Below are 17,326 nucleotides of genomic sequence, written 5' to 3' on the forward strand. Positions count from 1 at the left end.
AGGGATTTATACAAGGAATTTGCTTATGCAATTGTGATAGCTGGATAAGCAGGTCCAAAGTCTATAGGATGGGCAGTAAACAAGGGAAGAATGCAGCTTTAGCCATTGTCCATAGGCAGGGTCTCTCTTTCTTATAAGGCCTTCCAACCTGTTAAGTCAGGCCCACCCAGGATAATCTCCCTAATTTAAAATCATACGATTTTGTGTGACTTAAAACCACTTAAATCTGCAAACTCCCTTAGCAGCACCTAAATGAGTTTTTGATTGAGCAACTGGAAGAAGGTATGTGAATGCAACAAAATGTCTGCCACTTTTCCTTCCGTCTTCCAACTCTTGCAAGAGAATATCTTTCGTAGCCCACCATATCCAGAAACATATGAGAAAGGGAATTCTGGGTCACACAGTTTAACCCTAACAAATTGAAACATTATGAAATCATCACAAATAGTTAACATGCTGGGCAGTTGCTAGTTAAATGTCCCAGTCCTCAACAAGCCAGATGCATCCTAGAAGAACTTGCAGCTTTATTTTTGCTTTACTGCTGCTTTTGTAGTGTCCTAAAGGAATGGCATGGACAAAAGTAGGACATTCTTTACCCTGTCTGGCTTCCAGTTGGGTTTGGCCAATGGTGGTGCTGGCAGGAGATAGGAGGAAAGAAGAATGAAGTCCAAGTGTTTAATTCCCTGGCTCCAGCCCTTGGATTATCTCAGGATGCTTGTGTCCCTTAACTAAATGGAATGCTTACCTCAAGGCATCCTTCTCTACACCAGCACTTCTCAAGGCATACATGGTGAAGGACCAGGTTTGGTTGTTTTCATTTTTATTTCATCATGGACTGATCTTGTTTTTCTCTTATAATAAGATAGTACAGGCTTGGTTGTCTCAGCGATGTTAAATTGTTATACAAGTTTTTAACTACATTCTCTCAATTTTTATGCTCTCATCTCATTGTAGACCACTAATTTTGCAAACTGGAACCTGTTCACAGGCCACACTTTGAGTAGCACTGCTTTCCATGACTCACTCTCTCTGGGTCAGAGTAATCTCTCCCTCCTCTCATCTCGTAGAGCTTGGGGGTAGCATCAATCCAGTCGTTACTAGCCCTAGGGTTCCTTCATTAACTCTTATGGTTACCCTGCATCTACATCTTTGTAAATAAGCCATTCTCAAATCATCCTATTTTGATTATTATATGTTTCCTGTTACACTACTCTGTTTTTTAAAGCATGTGAAATGGTCAATACTTTTACCATCATTTACTAATTTCTCAATTCATCTTATTTTTCATTTAATATTTAACTGACATGGCTCATTAAAATTTTGTTATAATTTTCTTAATTTATGCACTATCATTGAGTTGTTTAGATCATAAACTTTGGAACACTAAGACCATGCTTTGAATCTAGAAGATTTGAGTCATATGGTATACTAATTTGAGTCTGAGCTCTCTCTGGAGGATTAGTGGCTTTCCTGAAAGCTGTTTGCAAGAGGGACCTAAGTACCTCCGAGGAGATAACTTATCCTGATGGAAGAGGGAGTTCTCATAATGAGAGAGAAATTCTGAATATGGCTTGGTGTTTGCCTCTCAGATTAGTCTGTGGGCTAATGCCTGAGGCCTTTGGATGACAGTGCAGTTGTATTTAATCACCGAAAGCTGGTTCATGAAAATCTTTTAAAAAATCGACAGTACAAGATAGCATACCTAACTACTCCCTCTAACAATATGTAAAGCAAAGGAGATAGTAAGTTGCTGGCAGAGGTGGTGATGCCAGGGATGTCTGCAGTGTTCTGTGGATGTGGTACAAACTGTAGGCATCAGAACATCATACAGAAACTTATCTGACATATGTGTGAGTTTCTGGACTTCCTACATTTGCTCACATAAAGGTCAGATAAGTATGTCCCAGATAGTGCATGGGGACAATTAGAATTTAAATTTGAATTTCAGATAACAGATACCTGTTTAGTATAGGTATGTCCCCAATACTGCATGGGACTCACACTAAAAAATTACTTGTTCACCAGAAATTCATATTTAGTGGGGGCATCCTGTATTTTAACTGGGAACCTTAATCATTAATCTTCTCTCCTTGGCCATAAATGTAGGCACCTGACTTAGGCCTGGATGGGGCTCTGCATAAGACTCAAGCTTGGGCAATCAGTCTCCCTCTAGGATTTTATTATTCTGGTTGTTGAAAGAAAGAGACACTGTCTTTCTGGAATGAAGTCAGTTTTGAGATCCTCCTCCATTAGCCAAATGAAGGAAACAGTATACTGTTCGAATACAGTACAGGGACTCTAGAATAAAATGACAGAGAGAGAGAGGCAGACCTGGTGACATTGTACACAACATAATTTGAGTTGGATTTCTATCCCTTGTAACTGAAGAGTCTTGCTTCATATTTTGTGACTCTGGAAAGATTACATAAATAGCTCCACGTCACACAGTTAGAAGTCACTTCATCTTTCTAGGGTTTGTCTGACTCCAAAGTTAATGCTTTCTCTACTTTATCATTCTGCAACTACTAGGAAACTAAAAAATTATGAAACCCTGAAGAAAGAGAGAACACGGTGTGACTGAATTCTTCTAATACCTGGTCCTCTGAGCTGAGTCTCCAGTGGAGCCCCACCAAGGTACTTCTTTCTCCTGCCTCTGTCCTTCCTGTCCGTTGAAACTGGTTCCCTGATAATAAGAACGAGAAGCCCAGGTCTCCTAAAACTACTCTGAAAGAGAAGATGAACTAATTATATTAAAATTATAGTTCTTGAAAGTAAAAATATTAAAACACTAGGTCAGGGGTCTCTAATCATCTTAATGTGAGGGGACCTCCCCACCTAAGGAATCTTTCCTTCAGCATTCAGAGTGCAAAGAACTAGGAACACAGATAAGGTTCTGAGGTCTCTTTAAATATTGAACTAGTCAAGTGTTGGGAACACTGGAGTTGCTCCGACCTTTCATTAAGAATTAGTTGTTCAGATGAAGTATCTTCTGAATTAAGGATTAGCGAATCTTTTGGCCACTGTAACTCAGTTGTAAATAAAAAGAAAGCTGGAAATAAAATAGGTACCCTAGTTCTAAGGAACTGTTCTTGTTCCGTTAGCAAGAGTACAAAGAATCCCTAGCCCCTGGCTTGGGGCTATATTCCACAGAGCAGAAGATTTCCACATGGAAATTGTGATTCCCTCACATCTTTGTATTTTAAAACAATTAACTGGGATTGATCAGAAACAAGAGACATTAGGCAACAGTTGCAAATATAATTTATGCAGGATACCCAAATTGAGTTGTGGTATGCTTTCATCTAATGTTTTACTCCCCTCTAGTGGATTTTTATATAGCACATGATACCATAAGTATGGTATAGGATAGCAGATTTTAGAGGAAAAAGAAATTTTAATGTATTTAAAGCAGTTTATGTTCTATAGAATTTCTGTGCAATTCTGTAGAATTTCAAAGATTAAAAAAAATTAAACTTAGAGTTCTGTTAGTTCATGCTCCTCACTTTGCAGGTGAAGAAACCAAAACCCAGAAAGGGGAAATGACTCACCCAAGATCACATTGTTGGTTTCTAACAGAGCCTCTCATCACTAACGGCAATATTGAACATATAAACCTGTGGTTTCCATGGAAATAGAAAGCCTACACATGTCCATTCAGATGGTAGTAAACTGGGGAAAGTATATTGTCTTGGAGGAAATTGGAAATCAAGCTCAGTAAGTGTATTATGGGCTCTGAGCACTTTGGAGGGGAGGGGCTTGCACTGGTAAGGGAAGGTTAAGTGTTAACAAGGACACCTAGAGATGAAAATACTGACCAGGTAAGCCTGTTTGGCATCCTCTTTGCTAGTGCTAATGGGTGCAATACCTGCTCAGAGGTGTCCTTTGGCTTAGAGACATTTCTGTTTTATAGTCTGAATCTGACTGTAGTTTTCAGCTCTGCTTTATTCTCCTAAACTTTCACTATCATTCTCCAAAGAATTTCTGCTTCCCTCTGCTCTCCATTTAACTGTAAAGTTTCATTTTTTTTGTATTGGAAGTCTCCATTTGAGATACAATACTAATATAATTTTTAAAACTTCCTATTATATTCTCATTCAATATGGACAATATATTAAAATTTTAATATTCTCTCACAATGGTGAGTCACTTCAAGAATGTCTGACTAAGATCCTAATAGACCAGTCCTCCCACAGATAACAACTGTAAACTCTGGAGAAAATAAAACAAAACAAAACAAAAAATACCTGAACAAAATTAAACAGATTATGGTGACAAATTAGCATTTGGAAGAAGGAAATAGCAAAGGGTAGTTTCCTTTGTTTTTTACAGCTTTTAGCCTCAAGGCAGATTACATTTCACCACGTGGAGCAGTTAAAATGCCTATAGAAAACCAATAGTCTTTCTGGCCTGAAGAATCAGAGAACAGAGTTTAAGGCAACCTCAGGCACTAGAAAGTTAGGGAAGAATCCTAGCAATGAGAAAGTCAGAGAGGGGAACCAAAAATTCTGTGTAAAAATTGTGCTAAAATCTCTGCTGATGCCAAATTCTGCATGAATGGGCCAGATTCTAAGTAGCTTAAATAAGAATAGAATGTCTGCAGTTTAAGTCCATCTAAGTTACTTACCTGCTAAACCAAAACAAACAAAAAAAACAAACAAAAAGTAATGCTCTTCTGAGGAATGTAACAGAATACAGATTCCCCAGATAATGTTCACAAATGTCCAGGATACAACCTTAAATTACTGAACATAATAGAAACAAACAAACAAAAATATGATCTATTCTTGAGAAAAATGACAGTAAACAAAGATAATACCAAATATGATTCAGTTGTTGGAAATAGCAGACAAGGATTTTAAAGCAGCTATTATAACTATACACAATGATATAAAGGAAAATATACTTACAATGAATGAAAAGATACAAAATTTCAGTAAGGAAATAAACCGTGGAAAGAACAAAATATATTCTTAATTGAAAAATTACCAGAACTATAAAATTTACTTTATGAGCTTAACATCAGAAGGAGATGCCAGAGGAAAGAGCCACTGAACTAGAAGACAGATCAACGAATATCTAATCTGAATTACAGTGAGCACAAAACACTTAAAAGAAAGAAATAGGACCTCAAGGATTTGTGGTACAATATCAAAAGGTTAACATATGTATATTTGCAGGCCTAGAAGAGAGAACAAAAAGTAAATGGGACACAAAGAAACATTTTAAGAAATAGTGGCCAAAATACCCCTAATTTTGTGTAAACTATAAATTTACATTTTAAAAAAGCTCAGCAAACCCCAAGTCAGAGCACAAACAGCTGAAAACTAAGGATAAAGAGAAAATCCTGAAAGCAGCCAGAGAAAAACAATACATTACATACAGGGGAACAATGATTTGAATGACCACTGAAATCTCAGAAACAATGAGGATGGAAGACAGTTAACCAACATCTTTAAAGAAATGCAAGGGAAAAAACAACCTGTCATCCCGAAATTCTATATCGACAAAAATATTCTTCAGTAAATGAAGGTAAATAAAGATGTTTCAGATGAAAGAAAGCTAAGGAAATTCAGAGAACTTGTGATCATAACTGCACTAAAGAAATGCTAAAAGAAGTTCTTTGGGCTGTAGGGAAATAAGAGCAGATGGAAACCTAGTTCTTCAGAAAGGAAGGAAGAAAAGAAGGGAAAACATCAGAACTGGTCAGTATAAAATAATTTTTCTCCTAATTTGTTTAAAATACATGACAGTTTTAAGCGAAACTTATAACGTTGTCTCATGGGTTTACAATATAGAGTTGACCCCTGAACAACACGGTTTTGAACTATGTGGGTCCACGTATAAGCAGGTTGTTTTCAATAAATATATTGGGAAATTTTTGGAGATTTTTGAGCCAATTTGAAAAAACTCACAGATGAACCGCACAGCCTAGAAATATCAAAAAAATTTAAGAAAAATTTGGGTATGTCATGAATGCATAAAATATATGTAGATACTAGTCTATCCTGACAAAAGCATAGGGTGAGTGATGCCCCTCTCTTCTAATTGGTGAAACTGTATCAGCCTATCATCAAGGTAAGTGTTTTTTTAAAAAATGTAGCAATGTTTCTGATTCTGTATTATGAATATGAACTAAAACTGTATGCCATAAAATTTTATAATGATGTATTCAATAGTGTATAGATTGGGCTACTGTGAAGCAAGTGTATCAATTACACTCAGCTACTATAAAGCTACTATAAATTATATTGCTGCTGACACACTAGGAAACCCCTACACTGGAGGAGATGGGGGATGGAGGGGGGGAAGCTTCGGAGCCAAGGAGGAGAGTGTAGTAGTAGGGTTGCAGAGGGCAAAGTGGAGAGATTCCCGCACAGAGGATCAGTGCCAACCAGCATTCACCAGCCTGAGAAGCTTGTCTGCTCACCCACCGGGGTAGGTGGGGGCTGGGAGCTGAGGCTTGGGCTTTGGAGGTCAGATTTCAGGGAGGGGACTGGGGTTGGCTGCGTAAACACAGCCTGAAGGGGGCTAGTGCACCACAGCTAGCTGGGAGGGAGTTCAGAAAAAGTCTGGAACTGCCTAAGGGGAAAGAGACCATTGTTTCAGGGTGCACGAGGAGAGGGGATTCAGAGCACCGCCTAAACGAACTCCAGAGACGGGCGTGAGCCGCGGCTATCAGCAAGGACACCAGAGATGGGCATGAAACGCTAAGGCTGCTGCTGCAGCCACCAAGAAGCCTGTGTGCAAGCAAAGGTCACTATCCATACTTTCCTTCCTGGGAGCCTGTGCACCGCCACTGCCAGGGTACTGTGATCCAGGGACAACTTCCCCGGGAGAACACATAGCATGCCTCAGGCTGTTGCAACGTCACACCAGCCTCTGTCACCACAGACTCGCCCTGCATTCCATACCGCTCCCTCCCCGTGGCCTGAGTGAGCCAGAGTCCCTGAATAAGCTGCTACTTTAACCCCTTGTCTTGTCTGAGTGAGGAACAGATGCCCTCAGGCGACCTACATGCAGAGGTGGGGCCAAATCCAAAGCTGAACCCCAGGAGCTGTGCAAACAAAGAAGAGAAAGGGAAATCTCTGCCAGCAGCCTCAGGAGCAGCGGATTAAATCTCCACAATCAACTTGATGTACCCTGCATCTCTGGAATACCTGAATAGACAACGAATCATCCCAAAATTGAGGCGGTGGACTTTGTGAGCAACTGTAGGCTTGGGGTTTGCTTTCTGCGTCTAATTTGTTTCTGATTTTATGTTTATCTTAGTTTAGTATTTAGAGTTTATTATCATTGGTAGATTTATTGATTTGGTTGCTCTCTTTTTTTTATATATAGATATATATATTATATATTCCTTTTTCTCTTCGTGAGTGTGTATGTGTATGCTTCTTTGTATGATTTTGTCTGTAGAGCTTTGCTTTTACCATTTTTATTTTTAGTAATTTTTTTATTTTAATAACTGTTTTATTTTTTATTATTTTTCTTTCTTTTCTTTTCTTTTCTCCCTTTTCTGCTGAGCAGCAATGTAGCTGACATGTTCTTTGTGCTCCGGCCGGGTGTCAGGCCTGTGCCTCTGAGGTGGGAGAGCTGAGTTCAGGACATTTGTCCACCAGAGATCTACCGGCTCCATGTTATATCAAACAGAGAAAGCTCTCCCAGAGATCTCCATCTCAACGCTAAGACCCAGCTCCACTCAACGACCAGCAAGCTACAGTGCTGGACACCCTATGCCAAAAAACTAGCAAAACAGGAACACAACACCACCCATTAGCAGAGAGGCTGCCTAAAATCATAATAAGGTCACAGACACCCCAAAACACACCACCGGACGTGGTCCCGCCCGCCAGAAAGACAAGATCCAGCCTCATCCACCAGAACACAGGCACTAGTCCCCTCCACCAGGAAGCCTACACAACCCACTGAACCAACCTTAGCCACTGGGGACAGACACCAAAAACAATGGGAACTACGAACCTGCAGCCTGCGAAAAGGAGACCCCAAACACAGCAAGTTAGGCAAAATGAGAAGACAGAGAAACACACAACAGATGAAGGAGCAAGGTAAAAAACAAGGTAAAAACCCACCAGACCAAACAAATGGAGAGGAAATAGGCAGTCTACCTGAAAAAGAATTCGGAGTAATGATAGTAAAGATGATCCAAAATCTTTGAAATAGAATGGAAAAAATACAGGAAATGTTAAACAAGGACCTAGAAGAAGTAAAGAGCAAACAAACAATGATGAACAACACAGTAAATGAAATTAAAAATTCTCTAGAAGGAATCAATAGCAGAATAACTGAGGCAGTAAAACGGATAAGTGACCTGGAAGATAAAATAGTGGAAATAACTACCGCACGGCAGAATAAAGAAAAAAGAATTAAAAGAATTGAGGACAGTCTCAGAGAGCTCTGGGACAACATTAAACACACCAACATTCGAATTATAGGGGTCCCAGAAAAAGAAGAGAAAAAGAAAGGGACTGAGGAAATATTTGAAGAGATTATAGTTGAAAACTTCCCTAATATGGGAAAGGAAATAGTCAACTCCAGGAAGCTCAGAGAGTCCCATACAGGATAAATCCAAGGAGAAACATGACAAGACACGTATTAATCAAACTATCAAAAATTAAATACAAAGAAAAAATATTAAAAGCAGCAGGGGAAAAACAACAAATAATATACAAGGGAATCCTAATAAGGTTAACAGCTGATCTTTCAGCAGAAACGCTGCAAGCCAGAAGGGAGTGGCAGGACATATTTAAAGTGATGAAAGGGAAAAACCTACAACCAAGATTACTCTACCCAGCAAGGATCTCATTCAAATTTGACAGAGAAATTAAAACCTTTACAGGCAAGCAAAAGCTAAGAGAATTCAGCATCACCAAACCAACTTTACAACAAATGCTAAAGGAACTTCTCCAGGCAGGAAATGCAAGAGATGGAAAAGACCTACAGTAACAAACCCAAAACAATTAAGAAAATGGTAATAGGAACATACATAGCGATAACTACCTTAAATGTAAATGGATTAAATGCTCCAACGAAAAGACATAGACTGGCTGAATGGATACAAAAACAAGAGCTGTATATATGCTGTCTACAAGAGCCCCACTTCAGACCTAGGGACACATACAGACTGAAAGTGAGGGGATGGAATAAGATGTTCCATGCAAATGGAAATCAAAAGAAAGCTGGAGTAGCAATTCTCATATCAGACAAAATAGACTTTAAAATAAAGACTATTACAAGAGACAAAGAAGGACACTACATAATGATCAAGGGAGCAATCCAAGAAGCAGATATAACAGTTGTAAATATGTATGCACCCAACATAGGAGCACCTCAATACATTAGGCAAATGCCAACAGCCATAAGAGGGGAAATCGACAGTAACACAATCATAGTACGGGACTTTAACACCCCACTTTCACCAATGGACAGATCATCCAAAATGTAAATAAATAAGGAAACACAAGCTTTAAATGATACATTAAACAAGATGGACTTAGTTGATATTTATAGGACATTTCACTCAAAAACAACAGAATATGCTTTCTTGTCAAGTGCACATGGAACATTCTCCACGATAGATCATATCGTAGGTCACAAATAAGCCTTCGTAAATTTAAGAAAATTGAAATCATATCAAGTATGTTTTCCAACCACAATGCTATGAGACTAGATATCAATTACAGGAAAAAATCTGTAAAAAATGCAAACACAGGGAGGCTAAACAATACACTACTGAATAACCAAGGGATCACTGAAGAAATCAAAGAGGAAATCAAAAAATACCTAGAAACAAATGACAATGAAAACACGACGATCCAAAACCTATGGGATGAAGCAAAAGCAGTTCTAAGAGGGAAGTTTATAGCAATACAATCCTACCTCAAGAAACAAGAAACATCTCAAATAAACAACCTAAGCCTACACCTAAAGCTATTAGAGAAATAAGAACAAAAGACCCCAAAGTTAGCAGAAGGAAAGAAATCATAAATATCAGATCAGAAGTAAATGAAAAAGAAATGAAGGAAATGATAGCAAAGATCAATAAAACTAAAAGCTGGTGCTTTGAGAAGATAAACAAAATTGATAAAACATTAGCCAGACTCATCACGAAAAAAAGGGAGAAGACTCAAATCAGTAGAATTAGAAATGAAAAAGGAGAAGTAACAACTGACCTTTTGCAGAAATACAAAGGATCATGAGAGATTACTACAAGCAACTGTATGCCCATAAAATGGACAACCTGGAAGAAATGGACACATTCTTAGAAAAGCATAACCTTCCGAGACTGAACCAGGAAGAAACAGAATATATAAACAGACCAATCACAAGCACTGAAATTGAGACTGTGATTAAAAATCTTCCAACAAACAAAAGCCCAGGACCAGATGACTTCAGAGGTGAATTCTATCAAACATTTAGAGAAGAGCTAACACCCATCCTTCTCAAACTCTTCCAAAATATAGCAGGGGGAGGAACACTCCCAAACTCATTCTACGAGGCCACCATCACCCTGATACCAAAACCAGACAAAGATGTCACAAAGAAAGAAAACTACAGGCCAATATCACTGATGAACATAGATGCAAAAATCCTCAACAAAATACTAGCACACAGAATCCAACAGCACATTAAAAGGATCATACACCATGATAAAGTGGGGTTTATCCCAGGAATGCAAGGATTCTTCAATATACGGAAATCAGTCAATGTGATACACCATATTTATGTATCACCAATGTGATACATCACATATTTTTGTGATACCATACACAAAATTAAACTCAATGGATTAAAGACCTAAATGTAAGGCCAGACACTTTAAAACTCTTAGAGGAAAACATAGGCAGAACACTCTATGACATAAATCACAGCAAGGTCCTTTTTGACCCACCTCCTAGAGAAATGGAAATAAAAACAAAAATAAACAAGTGGGACCTAATGAAACTTAAAAGCTTTGGCACAGCCAAGGAAACCATAAGCAAGATGAAAAGACAACCCTCAGAATGGGGGAAAATATTTGCAAATGAAGCAACTGACAAAGGATCAATCTCCAAAATTTACAAGCAGCTCAATGTCAAAATACAAACAATCCAATCCAAAAATGGGCAGGAGACCTAAATAGACATTTCTCCAAAGAAGATATACAGATTGCCAACAAACACATGAAAGGATGCTCAACATCATTAATCATTAGAGAAATGCAAATCAAAACTACAATGTGGTATCACCTCACACCAGTTAGAATGGCCATCATCAAAAAAATCTACAAACAATAAATGTTGGAAAGGGTGTGGATAAAAGGGAACCCCCTTGCACTGTTGGCGGGAAGGTAAGTGGATACAGCCACTATGGAGAACAGTATGGCGGTTCCTTAAAAAACTAAAAATAGAACTACCATATGACCCAGCAATCCCACTACTGGGCATATACCCTGAGAAAACCATAATTCAAAAAGTGTCATGTACCAACAATGTTCATTGCAGCTCTATTTACAATAGCCAGGACATGGAAGCAACCTAAGTGTCCATCGACAGATGAAGGATAAAGAAGATGTGGCACATATATACAATGGAATATTACTCAGCCATAAAAAGAAATGAAATTGGGTTATTTGTAGTGAGGTGGATGGACCTAGAGTCTGTCATACAGAGTGAAGTAAGTCAGAAAGAGAAAAACAAATACTGTATGCTAACACATATATATGGAATCTAAAGCAAAAAAAAAAAAATGGTTCTGAAGAACCTAGGGGCAGGATAGGAATAAAGATGCAGATGTAGAGAATGGACTTGAAAACACGGGGAGGGGGAAGGGTAACCTGGGATGAAGTGAGAGAGTGGCATGGACATATATATACTACGAAATGTAAAACAGATAGGTAGTGGGAAGCAGCTGCATGGAACAGGGAGATCAGCTCGGTGTTTTGTGACCACCTAGAGGGGTGGGATAGGGAGGATGGGAGGGAGATGCAAGAGGGAGGAGATATGGGGATATATGTATAACTGATTCACTTGGTTATAAAGCAGAAACTAACACACCATTGTAAAGCAATTATACTCCAATAAAGATGTTAAAAAATAATTGCTGCTTCTTTGTTATCAATGCATAAATTGTTATACCTATAAATAAATATGAATTTATTTTTCTCATTATCTTTTCATTTTTGATGTCTAGTTAAGAATATATGTAACATGTACAGTGTTTTGTATTATATAAGACAGTATTGATATAGGTACTGACAGATAATTTGTCTTGTAAACAGATGATATAAACTTACAGTATTGATAAATATAGTACAGTACTATATATGTATTTTTTCTTCCTTATAATTTCTTAATAATATTTTCTTTTCTCTATATTACTTTATTGTAAGAATACAATATATAATGCAGTATAATATACAAAATATATGTTAATCTACTGTTTATGTTATCGGTGAGGCTTGTGGTCAACAGCCTGCTATTAGTAGTTAAGTTTTGGGGGAGTCAGAAGTTATATACAGATTTTTGGCTGCATAGGGGGTCATAGGGCTGCATAGGCTGCATAGGCTGTTCAAGGGTCAACTGTATTTAGGTGTAATACTTGTGACAATTATAGCATAAAGGATGGAAGTGACTGATAGGTAGACCTATATGGTTGCAAGGGTTGTATATTTTACATGAAATGTTACAGTGATATTACATCTTGATAGCAGTTTGCGTTGCACAGGTGCATGCATTTTTCAAAGTTCAATGAAAGTACATTTCAGATTTGTACATTTTACAGTATGTGAATTTTACCTCGAATGAAAAGTACTACAAACAGTTTTAAACTCTAGTTTATAATATGCAAGCTGCAACATTTAAAGAGATGTGTACTAATGTCTGCTATTTTATTGAAGTACATAAAGAATTGAGAGAGATTAATATATGGTTAGAGTAATGTATAAATGGATAGATATTTGATAAAGCAAGTATAGTAAATATTATTGGTATAACCGAAATAGTAGATATACAGTTGTTCACTGACAAATTTCTTTAACTTTGCTATATATTTAAAATGTTTATTAAAAATTTTGGAAATATGAGATTAAAGTGACATAAAGATTTATATTAATATGCTCCTTTGTTAATTTTTATAATGTAATGATGATATTTATTACTGGTTTAAAGATGACTTTTAACATAGCATAAGGACACTTTTTTAAACCCAGGCATAAAAATAAACACAGGTTCCAGAAATATATTTAATATAGAAGAATCTTAGCTTGGGCTGCTATAACAAAATACCACAGACTGGGTGGCTTAAACAACAAACATTTATTTCTTATTGTTCTGGAGACTGGGAAGCCCAAGATTAAGGTGTTGGCAGGTTTGGTTCCTGTTAAGAACCTTGGTTCCTGGTTTTCAGACTGCTGCCATCCCTGTGTTCTCACATGTTGATGAGAGAAAGCTCTAGTTTCCCTTCCAATTCTTATAAAGAGTTAATCCCATTATGGGGGCCCACCTTCATGATCTCATCTAAACCTAATTATTTCCCAAAGACCCAACTCCATATACCATCACATGGCAGGGGGGAGGGAGAGGGGGGTGTCCGAGCTTCAACATATTAATTTGGGGGGAACACAAACATTCAGTCCAAAGCAAGAAGGTACTAAAATAGCAAGCTCCACAGATTTTTATCATACAACAGTGCCACTTTTAGTATTTTGGTGAATACTTTCAGTATTTTATTTTATTTTATTTATTTATTTTTATTATTATTTTTTTTTTGGCTGTGTTGGGTCTTCGTTTCTGTACAAGGGCTTCCTCTAGTTGCGGCAAGTGGGGGCCACTCTTCATCGCGGTACGCGGGCCTCTCATTGTCGCGGCCTCTCTTGTTGTGGAGCACAGGCTCCAGACACGCAGGCTCAGTAGTTGTGGCTCACGTGCCCAGCCGCTCTGCGGCATGTGGGATCTTCCCAGACCAGGGCTCGAACCCGTGTCCCCTGCATTGAGGCGGATTCTCAACCACTGCGCCACCAGGGAAGCCCTACTTTCAGTATTTTATAATGTTAATTTAATCTCCCTTTCATCTAGGTAATTTTATTATGACATTAAATATTTCTCTAAAATATGATTTTAATGGGTAAATTATATGAAGTTATCAAATTAAATTAATATTTTTCCTATTATTTGACATGTCAATTATTTTTGAATTTTCACATAAATGTCACATAAAAAGAGATCAGAATAAGAGTCAAGAATCAGAGGGCAAGAGACTTCTCAGTTGCAATGAGTAAAATTCAAAGACAGTGGAACAGTGCCTTCAAGATTCCAATGGAAAAATGATTTTCAATTCATAATTCAATAGTCAGCCTGTCAATAAAATGGATAATACAAATTTACCTCAAAAAAACACTATGGATGTGCTTCACCAAAACAAGTTGGCAAACAAAGTGAAAGACACAGGATCCAGAGAAGGATCCAGTGCAACGCAGTGGAGAAGGCAGGACATTCCCAGGATGTTTGTGAAGGGAAGTTCCAAGGGTACAGCAAGCCTAGCGTGGAATCAGTCTGGAAAAACGGAAAAGGACGGAGATAGCTGAGACAGAGAGTTCTTAAAGAAAAATGAAATGTAAAGAATATCTTATGAGTTGAACTTGAGACAGTATTTTTAATTCCGTTGAAGAATTGTGGGTGAAGTAGGAGAGGTACGTTTAAAAAAATTAAGGAAATATAGAAGAGCAGTATTTCCTTTAGAGAAAACAAAAAGTTGCATGTGGAAAGAAATCTTATTGTATTCTATAGGCTCATTCCTGAATCATATTTAATTTATTATAATAAACACTTCATACTGATTTAAGCAAGAAGGTTAAGTAGTTTTATTGAGATTATCAGGGAGGAAAAGTATATATACGTCGGGGCAGGCAGGGTACGTATGAGCTGAAACTTTATTTTCTATAGTTGGAAATAAACTATAAAACTAAAAAAAAATTAAGAATCAGTATAAACATGTTATCTAGAAATTTGGAGGTAAATACTAGAAGACACATCTAAAGGAACCGAAAATTGTCCCTGGAGAACAGTAACTGGGTGTAGAAAAGGATGGGGCATGATTTTGCTGTTTTTCATTATACATGTTTTTCTTTATAAGTTTCAAAAACTCTTAATGGGAGATGTGTATGTATTCTGGTAGTCTAAAAATTGAGTTCCTTGTGTTCCGGGTTGCAAGAAGCTCTGAGGGGGGCTTACAAAGCCTAACCACGTTATCCAGTAGCCCCTATCCCCTACATGTAACATTGGGGTTCTGGTAGAATTTCTTACATCATCACCAGACCCATCCTATGACATTGTCCACAGACTAAGATAATGACTAGTTATCTCAGAGGTACAGTTGAATTGCTGCTGTGAAAGAATGACTCACTTGCAGGCATGCCAACTGGTTAAAGGCTGGGAGGGCGCTAGACGTGGTAGGGCTGCCCAGGGACCCCCACAGCTCCCTATCATGGAGAGGTTTAAACAAAAGCTAGATTAAGGCTTAGGGGAATGTTACGGTGACTTTTGTATTCGGTATAGAGTTGGAGTAGGCAACTGTGAAGTACCTCCACCCTGAGATTCTGTGGAGTTTTATTCTTATTTAGAATGGCTCCTAGTTAATATTTGGGACAAGGATTAGAACCCAGGAAGAGGTGTTAATTACCTCTTTACTTCTTTTTCTATCAGCATTAACTTACACTCAATATCTTGTCATTTTCTGTTAGTGTTCCATGTGTGTTTTAAAAGAATGTATATCATCCATCTCAGAAGTCCATGTTCCATATGTGATCATTTGATTAGCTTGACAAGTATGTTTGTTTAAATTTTCTATGTCCTACAGTTTTTTGTTCACTCAATCTGTGGACTATTATAGGAATGTGAAATCTCTAAGACAGTGAATTCATTAATTTCTCCATGGAGTCATCTCAATTTTTCTTATATATTTTGAAACTATCCTATTATGTCCATACACATTTAGAATTCTTATTCCTTCCTGGTTTATAAAACCTTTTTTTTCTTCCGGTTTTATTGAGATATAAGTGACATACAGCACTGTATAAGTTTAAGGTGTATAGCATAATGATTTGACTTACATGCATCATGAAATGATCACCACAATAAGTTTAGTGAACATCCATCTTGTTATATAGATACCAAATAAAAAGAGAAAATATTTTTTGCTTGTGATGAGAACTCAGGATTTACTCTCTTACCTTTATAACATACAGCAGTGTTAATTATATTAATCATGTTACATTCCTAGAACTTACATATCTTGTAACTGGAAGTTTGTACCTTTTCACTACCTTCATCCAATCCCCACCCACACCTCCACTGCCTCAGGTAACTACACATCTGTTCTTTTTTCTATGAGTTTGTCTGTTTGCTTTTTGAAGTATAATTAACCTATAACACTATGTTAGTTCTTGATATACAACATAAGATTTGATATTTCTATAAATTACAAAATGATCACCACAAGTCATTACCATCTGTCACCATACAAAGATATTATATTATTTTTGACTATATTCCCCACACTGTACTTTTCATCCCCATAGCTCATTCATTTTGTAACTGAAAGTTTGTACCTCTTAATTTCCCTCACCTATTTCAGGTATCCCTCTCACCACCAGCCCTCTGTCAACCACCAGTTTGTTCTCTGTGTCTATGACACTGTTTCTGTTTTATGTTTAATTTGTGTTTCAGATTCCATGTATAAATGAAATCATAATATTTGTCTTTCTCTGACTTATTTCCCTTAGCATAATACCCTCTAGGTCCATTCTTGTTGCACAAATGGCAAGATTTCATCTTTTTTATGGCTGAGTATTATTCCATTTTGTGTGTGTGTGTGTGTGTGTGTGTGTGTATGCATATATATACACACACACATACCACTTCTTATCTATTTTTCCATTGATGGACAGTTAGATTGGTTCCATATTTTGGCTATAGTGAACAAAGCTGCAAGGAATGTAAGGGGTGCATATATCTTTTTGAATTAGTGTTTTGGTTTTTTGGGGGGAAAATACCCAGAATTAGAATTGTTGGATTGTATGGTAGTTCTATTTTTAATTTCTTTTTTTTAAAATTTATTTATTATTTATTTTTATTTTATTTATTTTTGGTTGTGTTGGGTCTTTGTTGTTGCGCATGGGCTTTCTCTAGTTGCGGCGAGTGGGAGCTACTCTTTGTTGTGGTGCGCGGGTTTTTCATTGCGGTGGCTTCTCTTGTTGCAGAGCATGGGCTCTAGGCATGAGGGCTTCAGTAGTTGTGGATCTCAGGCTCCAGAGAGCAGGCTCAGTAGTTGTAGC

The 17,326-nt window shown here is 37.5% G+C and overlaps 1 protein-coding gene across 6 annotated transcripts in view; it reads left to right on the forward strand.

Annotated features, from left to right (window-relative positions):
* Positions 1-5,512, forward strand: part of CEP152 (centrosomal protein 152) — a 119,594-nt gene extending 114,082 nt beyond the window's left edge. For all 6 annotated transcript variants that reach the window (XM_082452984.1, XM_082452983.1, XM_082452986.1 and 3 more), the window contains one exon: positions 2,530-5,512. The gene's annotated coding sequence lies outside the window, so the exon portion shown is untranslated. The remainder of the gene's footprint in view (positions 1-2,529) is intronic.
* The last annotated feature ends 11,814 nt before the right edge of the window (positions 5,513-17,326 follow it).

Source organism: Balaenoptera physalus (genome assembly GCF_965194825.1).
Source record: "Balaenoptera physalus genome assembly, chromosome: 2".
NCBI lineage: Eukaryota > Metazoa > Chordata > Mammalia > Artiodactyla > Balaenopteridae > Balaenoptera > Balaenoptera physalus.